Below are 10,037 nucleotides of genomic sequence, written 5' to 3'. Positions count from 1 at the left end.
TACCCTTTCAGGGGTTGGCTGTGTGATAGTCCATTCAGCAGACGTGCTGTGATAGCAGTTCCTGTTGAACTTATTTCATCAACAGTCTCTATGTTCTTGTCTTGTATTATCCTGGTGATGAGAGAACCTAAACGGAGCTTCCTTCCGCTTCTTTGGAAAGCCCCGACCAAAAATACAGGCATGTTGAAAGGAGTGCTGGTCAGCATATGCCAGATGAAACATTATTCAAAATTAGAGGCAGATGAGGGAGAGCTGAGTTTAGGGAAGATAAAGTTGGTCAGCAAGAAGTGGGCCATCTTCTGATTTTTGCCCATGCAGGTGCTGGGTACTTCTCCCTTGTAGTTTCTGGGTTTACAGAACCCCTTCATCTTTTCTGCGATGGCTTTTGGTATCGGCTCCTTTGTGGTTCTGAACTGGATCCCTGTATTTGGTATCTCTAGCAATGTAGCTAGATATTCAGGGGTTATCACTATCTTTTGACCCTTGACTGTGGTCTCCAGATAGTCAGAGTCATCTGCATCAACATGCAGGTTGGAGTAGAACTCTCTTACCATTGTAGGATAGGTTTGCCCGGACAGAGAGAAGAGACCTGTCCATTTGTTGTTTTTGATCCATTCACAGAATGGAGTCTCTGAAGAGATGAAGTCAGGGTGGAAGAATCGACTTCTTAATACCTCTTGATTCTTAGCCCAAGAGTGTACTTTAATCATTTTTCTCATTAGGCTAGTTGAAGGACCAGCCTGGTCGGAGGATTTGAGAGTTGGAGAGAAATAACTTTCGTTGTAAGACATTTTTGAAGTTTTGAAGCTCTTTGGAAAATTTTAGAAGCTTTCTTAGGGTTCAATGTATATGTGACGAGGGTAGTGGGTTAGTATTTACTATTTATAGATTTTATGGTTTAGGGTTCCGTTTGAATTTTATCCAGTTTTGCTCTGGGTTGTCCAATCGCCAGAAACCCTGACACTTATGACACTATTAAGACGTTATTCGGCGCATGCGTAGTACAGGTGTCACCTCGCGTGTAGTGACATTAAATGCTAATAAGTGCTTCTACTTAGCGTTTGTTGATATAAACGTTTCATATTCTGAGTAGTCAGTACATTCTTTAGGAATGGCTTTAAGTTCAAGTTCGAAGCTAATTTACTCAGTGTGCAAGATTACTCAGTATTGTATATTTAGTCAGTTTCAAGAGATACTCAGCAAACAATAAATCATTCAGTATGTAATTCACTCAGCATTCAATATTCATTTAGCACAGGAATTTACTGAAGAGGATTAAACATACCAATTGCTTCTCTCAGTATGCTGAATTGCTCTCGTGCTAGAGGCTTTGTAAAGATATCAGCAAGCTGCTCGTCTGTTGGCACATAAGTCAGCTTGATTTCTTTCTTGAGTACATGATCTCTGATGAAGTGATGTCTTATGCTGACATGTTTCATCCTGCTGTGTTGAACTGGGTTCTTTGAGAGGTCAATTGCACTCTTGTTGTCGCATTTGACTTCAATTGTCTTTGTTTGAACACCATAATCTTCAAGCTGTTGCTTAATCCAAAGGACTTGAGCAACACAGCTTCCAGCAGCAATGTACTCAGCTTCAGTTGTGGACAGGGCTACTGACGCCTGCTTCTTGCTGAACCAAGATACAAGACAGCTTCCTAGGAATTGGCATCCTCCAGAGGTGCTTTTTCTTTCCAGCTTATCTCGTCCATAGTCAGCGTCAGTGTATCCGATGAGTGTAAAGTCATGAGTGTTTGGATACCACAGACCTACATTTACTGAGCTTTGCAAATATCTAAGGATCCTTTTTACAGCTCGGTATAACTTGCTGTCTACTGACTTACCATTTTCATCAGCGCAGAGGACAGTGTCAGTGCCCATAGGAGTGGATATTGGCTTACAATGTTCTAGTTCATATTTCTTCAATATCTCCTTGGCATATTTAGCTTGACTTATGAATATGCCATTCTTTCCTTGCTTAATTTGAAGTCCGAGGAAGAAGTTGAGTTCTCCCATCATTGACATTTCGAATTCAGTCTGCATTTGTTTGCTAAATTCCTTGCACATAGATTCATTAGTAGCACCAAATATAATATCATCTACATATATTTGAGCCAGCAGGGTATCTTTACCATTTCTCTTAATGAATAAGGTTGTATCAGCTTGACCCCTGACGTAACCTCTAGTCAGTAAAAAGTTGGTCAGCCTCTCATACCAAGCACGTGGTGCTTGCTTGAGTCCATACAGAGCCTTTTTGAGTTTGTAAACGTGGTTTGTGAACCTAGAATCCTCAAACCCTGGAGGCTGATTTACATAGACCTCCTCGTCTATTACTCCATTAAGAAAGGCACTTTTGACATCCATTTGAAACAGTTTAAAGTTCATGTAAGATGCATATGCACATAAAATCCTAATAGCTTCTAGCCTTGCCACTGGGGCAAAGGTCTCACCGTAGTCTATACCTTCTTGCTGACTGTAGCCCTGAGCTACAAGTCTTGCCTTGTTTCTGACTACGTTTCCTTGCTCATCTAGCTTGTTCCTGAAGACCCATCTCGTTCCAATGGTCTTTTGGCTCCTAGGATGTGGCACTAGTTCCCATACATTATTTCTCCTGAACTGATTGAGTTCCTCTTGCATGGCATTCATCCAGAATTCGTCATCCTCAGCTTTGGCAAAGTTCTTCGGCTCAAGTACTGAGACAAAAGCTACATTACCGAGATACTTCCTTAGTTGATTTCTTGTCATCAGCGTATTTCCAGCTGAGTCAAGAATTGCATTTTCTGAGTGCCCTCTTGGGACTCTTATCTCCTTTGGTAGACTTGTGTCTTGTTCTATCTGTGTTTCAACATTCTCTGCAGAAGTAGATAGGTCAGTGAAAGTAATTTTAGGTTCACTCTTACTCTTGGTCAGCCGTTTTATGAAGGACTCAATAGCTGGTTCTTGATCAGCAGGTGCTGAGTTTGGTTCATCTTCTGTCAGTGGCTGGTATCTTCCTGCAGGGTTAGTTTCATCGAATTGCACATGTATAGATTCTTCTAATACTTGAGTTCTCTTATTAAAAACTCTGTATGCTTTACTGTTTGTTGAGTAGCCTAGAAAGATAGCCTCATCAGCTTTTGAATCAAATTTGGCTAAGCTATCTTTGGTATTTAAAATAAAACACCTACAACCAAAGGCACGAAAGTATCCAATGTTGGGCTTTCGTCCTTTCCAAAGTTCATATGGGGTTTTCTTAAGTATAGGTCTAACTAAAGCCCTATTCAGAATATAGCATGCTGTGTTGACAGCTTCTCCCCAAAAATACTTTGGAAGCCTATGCTCATCCAGCATTGTCCTGGCAATCTCAACCAGAGTTCTGTTCTTCCTTTCAACAACCCCATTTTGCTAAGGCATTCTAGGAGCAGAGAAATTGTGGTCAATATCGCTGGCTTCACAGAATTCAACAAACTTCTGGTTCTTGAATTCTCCACCATTATCACTACGGATATGAGCTAATTTTAGGTCTTTCTCATTTTCAATTTTTCTAACCAAGTTTGAAAATGTCTCAAAGGTCTCATCCTTACTGGTCAGCAGGATAACCCATGTGTACCGAGAGAAATCATCTACAATAACCAAGGAAAACCTTCTTCCACCCAGACTCAGTGGCTGGACTGGACCAAAGAGATCCAAGTGTAGCATTTCTAACGGACGCTTAGTTGAGACAATGTTTTTACTTTGAAAAGATTACTTGGTTTGTTTTCCAGCTTGGCACGCATGGCATAATTGATCTTTTTGAAATTTAAGTTCAGGCAGTCCCTCAACCAATTGCTTTCTTGCTAATTTGGCCAGGAGGTCCATGCTTACATGACCAAGTCTCCTGTGCCATAGCCAGGAATTTTCTTCCTTTGTGACTAAGCATACAGTTTTTGAAAACTTCTTTTCGAGGTTTAGCATAAAGACATTGTCTATCCGAGGGGCAGTTAAGATTAACTCATTAGTTTTACCCTCGTATATTTTACATCCAGTAGCATCAAATATAAATTTTCTCCCATTGTCACATAGCTGAGCTACGCTGAGTAAGTTATATTTGAGTCCGCTGACTAGGGAGACAGATTCAATAGTAGGGTTACCTCCGACGGTTCCCGAGCCTACTATCTTACCCTTCTTGTTGTCTCCAAAACTTACACTCCCTCCTCGTTTACGTTCAAACGTGATGAACTGAGTTTCATCACCCGTCATATGCCTTGAGCATGCGCTGTCAATATACCACATCTTTGACTTCTCGGCACATCTCAGGCTTACCTGCATTGTAACTAGTTACTTTTAGGTACCCAACTCTTTTTGGGTCCTGACTTGTTAGGTGCAACAGGTATAGCATCATATTTTATTTTATGGCGGCATACATGGACAGTATGGCCATTCTTTCCACAGAAGTCATAACTGACCTTCTGTTTAGGATTTCTTACTGACTTGTCAGCACCCCAGTGCTGAGCGTGCCAGCACACTTTAGTAGTGTGTCCTAACTTCCCATAAAAATCACATTGGACTTTTCGCTGGGGATTTCTTCTCTGCTGAGTACCTTGGTACTGAGTTCTCAGCGGAAAATTGTTTTTGTTTGGAACCTTTAATTGGTTCTGAATGGTTGTGACATCCTTCCTCAGTTTCTTTGAAACTGACTGGACTTCAGAGACAAACTCATGAATGATTTTCATATTTTCATGCAAAACTGAGTTGTCTTGAAGAAGGTATCTGAGGTCACTCAGTTTGACCTCTTCTACTTCATCACAGCGCCGGCTGAGTGCTTTAATCTTCCTATTACACTTTTTAACAAGTGTATAGAGATCACTCAGGGCGTTACCCATTTCATTTCTGAGTTGAGAGAGTGAGATTACCTCATTAGATTGCTCTTCATTATCTGACTCATCAGATTGGTCAGCATGCTCAGAAATGCATGGCTCAGCAAGTTCGTCAGCCATAAAGCATATCTTCGCTGACTCGGTGGCCTCAGTTTCCGTTGATGAAGATTCATCACTGTCACTCCAAGTAGCCACCATTGCCATCTTCCCGCTTTTCTTGTCTTTCCTCAGCGTGGGGCAGTTTGACTTAATATGGCCATCTTGGTGGCACTCAAAGCAGGTAATGGGCTTTGAGCTGTCCTTTCTGTATTTGCTGTCGCTTGAGTCAGCCTTATACTTATCAAAACTTTTTGTAAGGCTTTTTGGAATATTTGTCGTTTTTCCTGAACAGCCTCTTCATCTTTCTTGTAAACATAGCCATCTCCTCATCATCAGTTGAACTCCCGTCAGTGGAGTCAGCCTTCATGACAAGTGACTTCTGCTTCTTGTCATCAGATTTTTCTTTCACCTCAAAGTTCTTCATTGATATCTCATGGGTCAGCAATGAACCGATGAGTTCGTCATATTTGTAGGTGGTTAGATCCTGAGCTTCCTCAACTGCTGTCTTCTTTGCTTGCCAGTCTTTTGGAAGACTCCTGAGTACCTTTTTGACTTGTTCTTCCTCAGTGAAGATTTTCCCAAGTCTCTTGAGCTCATTAATGATGTTGGTGAACCTTGCGTTCATGTCTGAAATGCCCTCATCATTTTTCATCTCGAACAGCTCGTACAGTCTCATCTGCTGATTCACCTTGGATTCTTTTACTTTGTTTGTTCCCTCGTAGGTGACTTCCAGCTTTTTCCAGATCTCTTGTGCCGACTCACAACCTGAGATTTTATTATATTCTGCAGCATCGAGCGCACAGTGAAGCATATTGATAGCCGAAGCATGGTTTTGAAGCTTCTTAAGATCATCCTCTGTCCATTCAACCTCAGCTTTAACAACTGACTGGTCATCAACAACTTTCACAGGTACAAACAGGCCTTGGACTATAGATAGCCAGGCACTCATGTTTGTAGCTTGAATGAAGTTTTTCATCCTATTCTTCCAAAAGGTATAGTTTGACCCGAAGAATAGGGGAGGCCTGGTGATGGACAGCCCCTCAGGTAATATCTGAGTTGTCTGGTTTCCAGGGAGAAACCGAGTGCTGTTTTCGCCCATGGTATGGATCAACTCAAGGTTGTTAGACCTTTAGTAATGAGCTTTTAAGCTCTGATACCACTTGTTGGTCCCTTGTAAGGTTGCAAATATAGTTCCAAGGGGGGGGGGGGGGGGGTTAGGAACTATTTTACCTTTTTCTTTTTTAAAAATAATTTTGGCAGATTTCTTTTCTTTAAGAAAAGTTTATAAAACAGCGGCACTTAACACTCAGCAAGACACTGGCTTAGTCAACTAGTGACTAGGACAGCTTCGTTGCTTAGGTCAGGAAATAGCACTTAGAGTCTATTCCTGAACCTGCTCGTTTGTAGCGCACAACTCAGCTTGACCTTTTTTACTTGGTCAGTTTTAGTTTGTTTTAAGCACGCAATATGAATAAGGAGTTAAGGTTTAGAAATACTTCACTCAGCAGATTTATTCGGCTTCTTCTAAGCCTACGTCCTGTCCCCGGAACACCTCCGAGATTTCAAATCCTCTACTGAGCTCTTTAAAGGTAGAGCCTCAAACCTTTTACAATATCAGCAATTGAGTATGACAAGAGTACCTTCCTCTATACTTCTACTCAATCCTAATAACCTTTTACAATATCAGCAATTGAGTATGACAAGAGTACCTTCCTCTATACTTCTACTCAATCCTAATCTCTCCGCTGAGTACTTAAAACCGAGTACTCAGCCTCTCCTTTCTACTTCTAGAAATGATGAAGATTTTGTCCTAAACAACAATTGCTAGAACACCTTAGATGATTGAAAGCAATCACTCTAGACTTTTACACAGATATGAAAATGTAGTGTAAGAATTTTGCTTTGCTTTTGATGGAGAACTTTTGTATACGTTTGGTCAGCGTAGCGACTCTTGCTCAAAGTTCTCTGAAGAATGTGGATTCTGAATGCTCTATTTATAGAGAGCTATGAGAGCTTCTGGTTATTTCGAATTTCGAAATAACCGTTGGAGGGAAACGGCTACAAGTCGCTTTCACTCAGTCTGTTCAGCAGTTCTCCTAGCCAATCAGATTCCAACATCTTCTGTTCTTCGGTCAGTGTGGCAGTATGTTCCTCCAAATCGAGTAATGTCAAACAGACAGCTTTCTGCGTCTTCTGTTCTTTACCAACAGAGGAAATACTTGGTCTGGAAGTTGCTTTGTAGTCAGCGGCTGTCTTGTACGCTTTGTCGAGACAGCTCATCAGCTTCATACCGAAGTTGTCTACGTGGATCTTCTCGATCCTTCTTTGCTCAGCATGCGTTTCATTACTTCAACGGCAGCGTTTTGGAGATACGCAGGCTGAGTGATCTTGGGCTTGCTTGACTTGGGCCTTGACTTCCTTATAGGGCTTGGGCCTTATGATCTTTATGTCTTATAATGAATTATAAACTCAACATTGAACAAACACATTAATAACACTAAATCAAAGCATTTAAACTTAGTGTGTTATAGAATATTTACTTTCACTTAATTAATTTTGTCAAATCAAAATCCTGTGGAAAGGTGTTTCAACAATAGGTATCCAAGAAGTTATGGACCCTTCTAGAGTCCCATGCCTTCCTCCATTTCGCTGAAAAGGAAAGGATATCCATACAGAATTTGTCAAGATTGTGCTGGCAAATGGTGGATGGAACGATGTGAAGGAAAATAGGCAAACATTTGACAGCGAAAATATAAATTTTTTAACCTATTTCCTTTAAAACAAGATCCGTTAAAGAGGGATAGAAGGAAATACCTTTTGATGAACTATCTACTGTTGCAAGCGAAGTGCCCTCAACTCTTAATCCGAGTTCACGAGCACAAAACAAAACACAAATCAAACGATATTAGAACTCAACCAAGTAATAGCAATCAAGATAGATTGCCTCTAATTAATCAACACAAGATCAAGGATGAGAGAAAGAGATGAAATCAATAGAATGGAAGCGAGCGGGGCAATTTCTTCCTCTACAATAGACATATTTTAAGAACTACTAATATTCTAAGCAACTTTAATTCTTCAACTTTTTTATTTTGAGATCCTTTAGATGAAGTTTGGTAAAGAGAGAGAAAGTTAATGTTTAGAGAGAGAAAGTTCCAAAAAAGATGTTTTTCGAAAATCGAAAATGTTGTTCCATAGAAAATATGACATTGAACAACTTTAATTCTTGAAAATTTTCATTTTAAGGTCGTTAAAGATAGTTTTAATAGCATTAATCCAAGTGTGAAACCTCAATCTTCGTTTTGACAAAAAGTAAACCACGGTCCTTTATCTGAAAATTAGTGAAACCACATGAGTTTTATTTGAAATTTACCCTTAATTTTATCTATATTTTGTAAATAATTACATTTATTAAATAAAAATACTGTAAAATAATATAATAATATATTATGATAGTCATAGAAGGAAAAAGTTAAATAAATAAATTATATACCAATTAGTTAATATTAAGAATTTGTTCTAATTAATATTGATACCAAAATCCTATCAAATTAACAAATAATATTGGACCCTTATTTTCTAATAAAAATCCTATCAAATTAACCTTTTCATTTCCCACCATTAATTTTTACCAAAAAAAATTCACTCCCCTCCCCCCCCCCCCCCCCCCCCCAATATTCACTTAGACTTTTCACTTTTCACAATATTCGCTTTCTCTCAGCCATTGCCCATTTTGCTTTCTCTCTTAACATAAGAATCGGGGAAGCCTCTCTCAAGCCATGTTCCCTTTCTCGCTCACACTTGAGTTTCTCCCTTTCAGAAAGCAAAGCGATTTCCCCCATTTAGGAAAAACTCAGTAAGCAAAGGATTTCCCCCATTTATCAAAAGCGATCAGTTCGGAATCCAGTTTTGGGGTGGGGTTTTATCCTCCTTTGTGACTGTTGTTCACACTGAAGAGGTTTTCCACGTATAAATCGTGTGTTCTTTGATTACGTTTATTCTTCCGTTCTTTCTAGTTTATTTGCTATCTTTGGTTAGTGTATTGGGTTGTGATTTGGATGATTGTTTGTGAAATAGATCCTTGTGGTGGTGTTATTGGTATTTCGCGTGATATTGGTAACCCATCTTTTGGGTCCTTCAATTGGTATCAGAGCAAGGTTAATTTGAAGTTAACTATGGAGTTTGGTAGCAGTAATAGTTCCAAGGTTAAATTGACATCAACCAACTATTCTATATGAAGATCCATGATGGAAGATTTGTATGACCCAATTAATGCAGAAACCACAAAGGATGGTAGTGTGTCTAAACTGGTCAAACCTGAAAAGATGGAAATAGAGAATGGGAAAAGTTGAAAAGGAAGACTTTAGGAACTATTAGACAATGGGTTGACATTAGCATTTTCAACCATGTTTCTCCAGAGTCCGACCCATATGATTTGTGGACGAAATTAGAAGGTCTTTATGAAAGAAAGACTACTCATAATAAAGCTTCTTTGATTAAGAGGTTTGTTAATTTGAAGTTGAAAAGTGGGAAGTAATGTCTGAGCATCTTAGTGATTTTCAAGATATAATCAACAAACTTACCATTATGAAGATTATTCTTAATGATGAGTTGCAGGCTTTATTTATGTTGAGTTCATTGCCAGATAGTTGGGAAACTCTTGTTGTGACTATTAGTAACTCTGCTCTGGATGGTGTACTTTCTTTGGATGTGATCAAAGAGAGTATGTTTAATAAAGAGGTAAGAAGAAATGAGATAGGAGTTGATAATTCACAAGCTCTTATTGTTGAGAACATAGGTAGAGGCAAAGAGTGGAGGTCCAAAGAGGCGTGGTAACTTAAGAGGTAGGTCTAAGTCCAGAGATGGGAAAGAGCCTATGGTATGTCATCACTGCAACAAACCAGGTCACATAAAGAAATATCGCTACCATTGGAAAATAGAACAAGGCAAGAAGCAATATTCTCAAAAGGAGGGAGATGACAAAAATACCACAGCTGTCACTTCTAAAAGTGTGATGATGTTGCTTTGATTTGTGCAACTAGTGAGTGTCATCATGTTGGTTCAGACACGGAGTGGCTCATTGATACATGAGCTTCCTATCATTGTG

This window comes from Euphorbia lathyris, chromosome 8 (genome assembly GCF_963576675.1).
Source record: "Euphorbia lathyris chromosome 8, ddEupLath1.1, whole genome shotgun sequence".
Classification (NCBI taxonomy): Eukaryota; Viridiplantae; Streptophyta; class Magnoliopsida; order Malpighiales; family Euphorbiaceae; genus Euphorbia; species Euphorbia lathyris.
The sequence above is the reverse complement of the archived record's forward strand: the minus strand, read 5'-3'. Positions refer to the sequence as shown.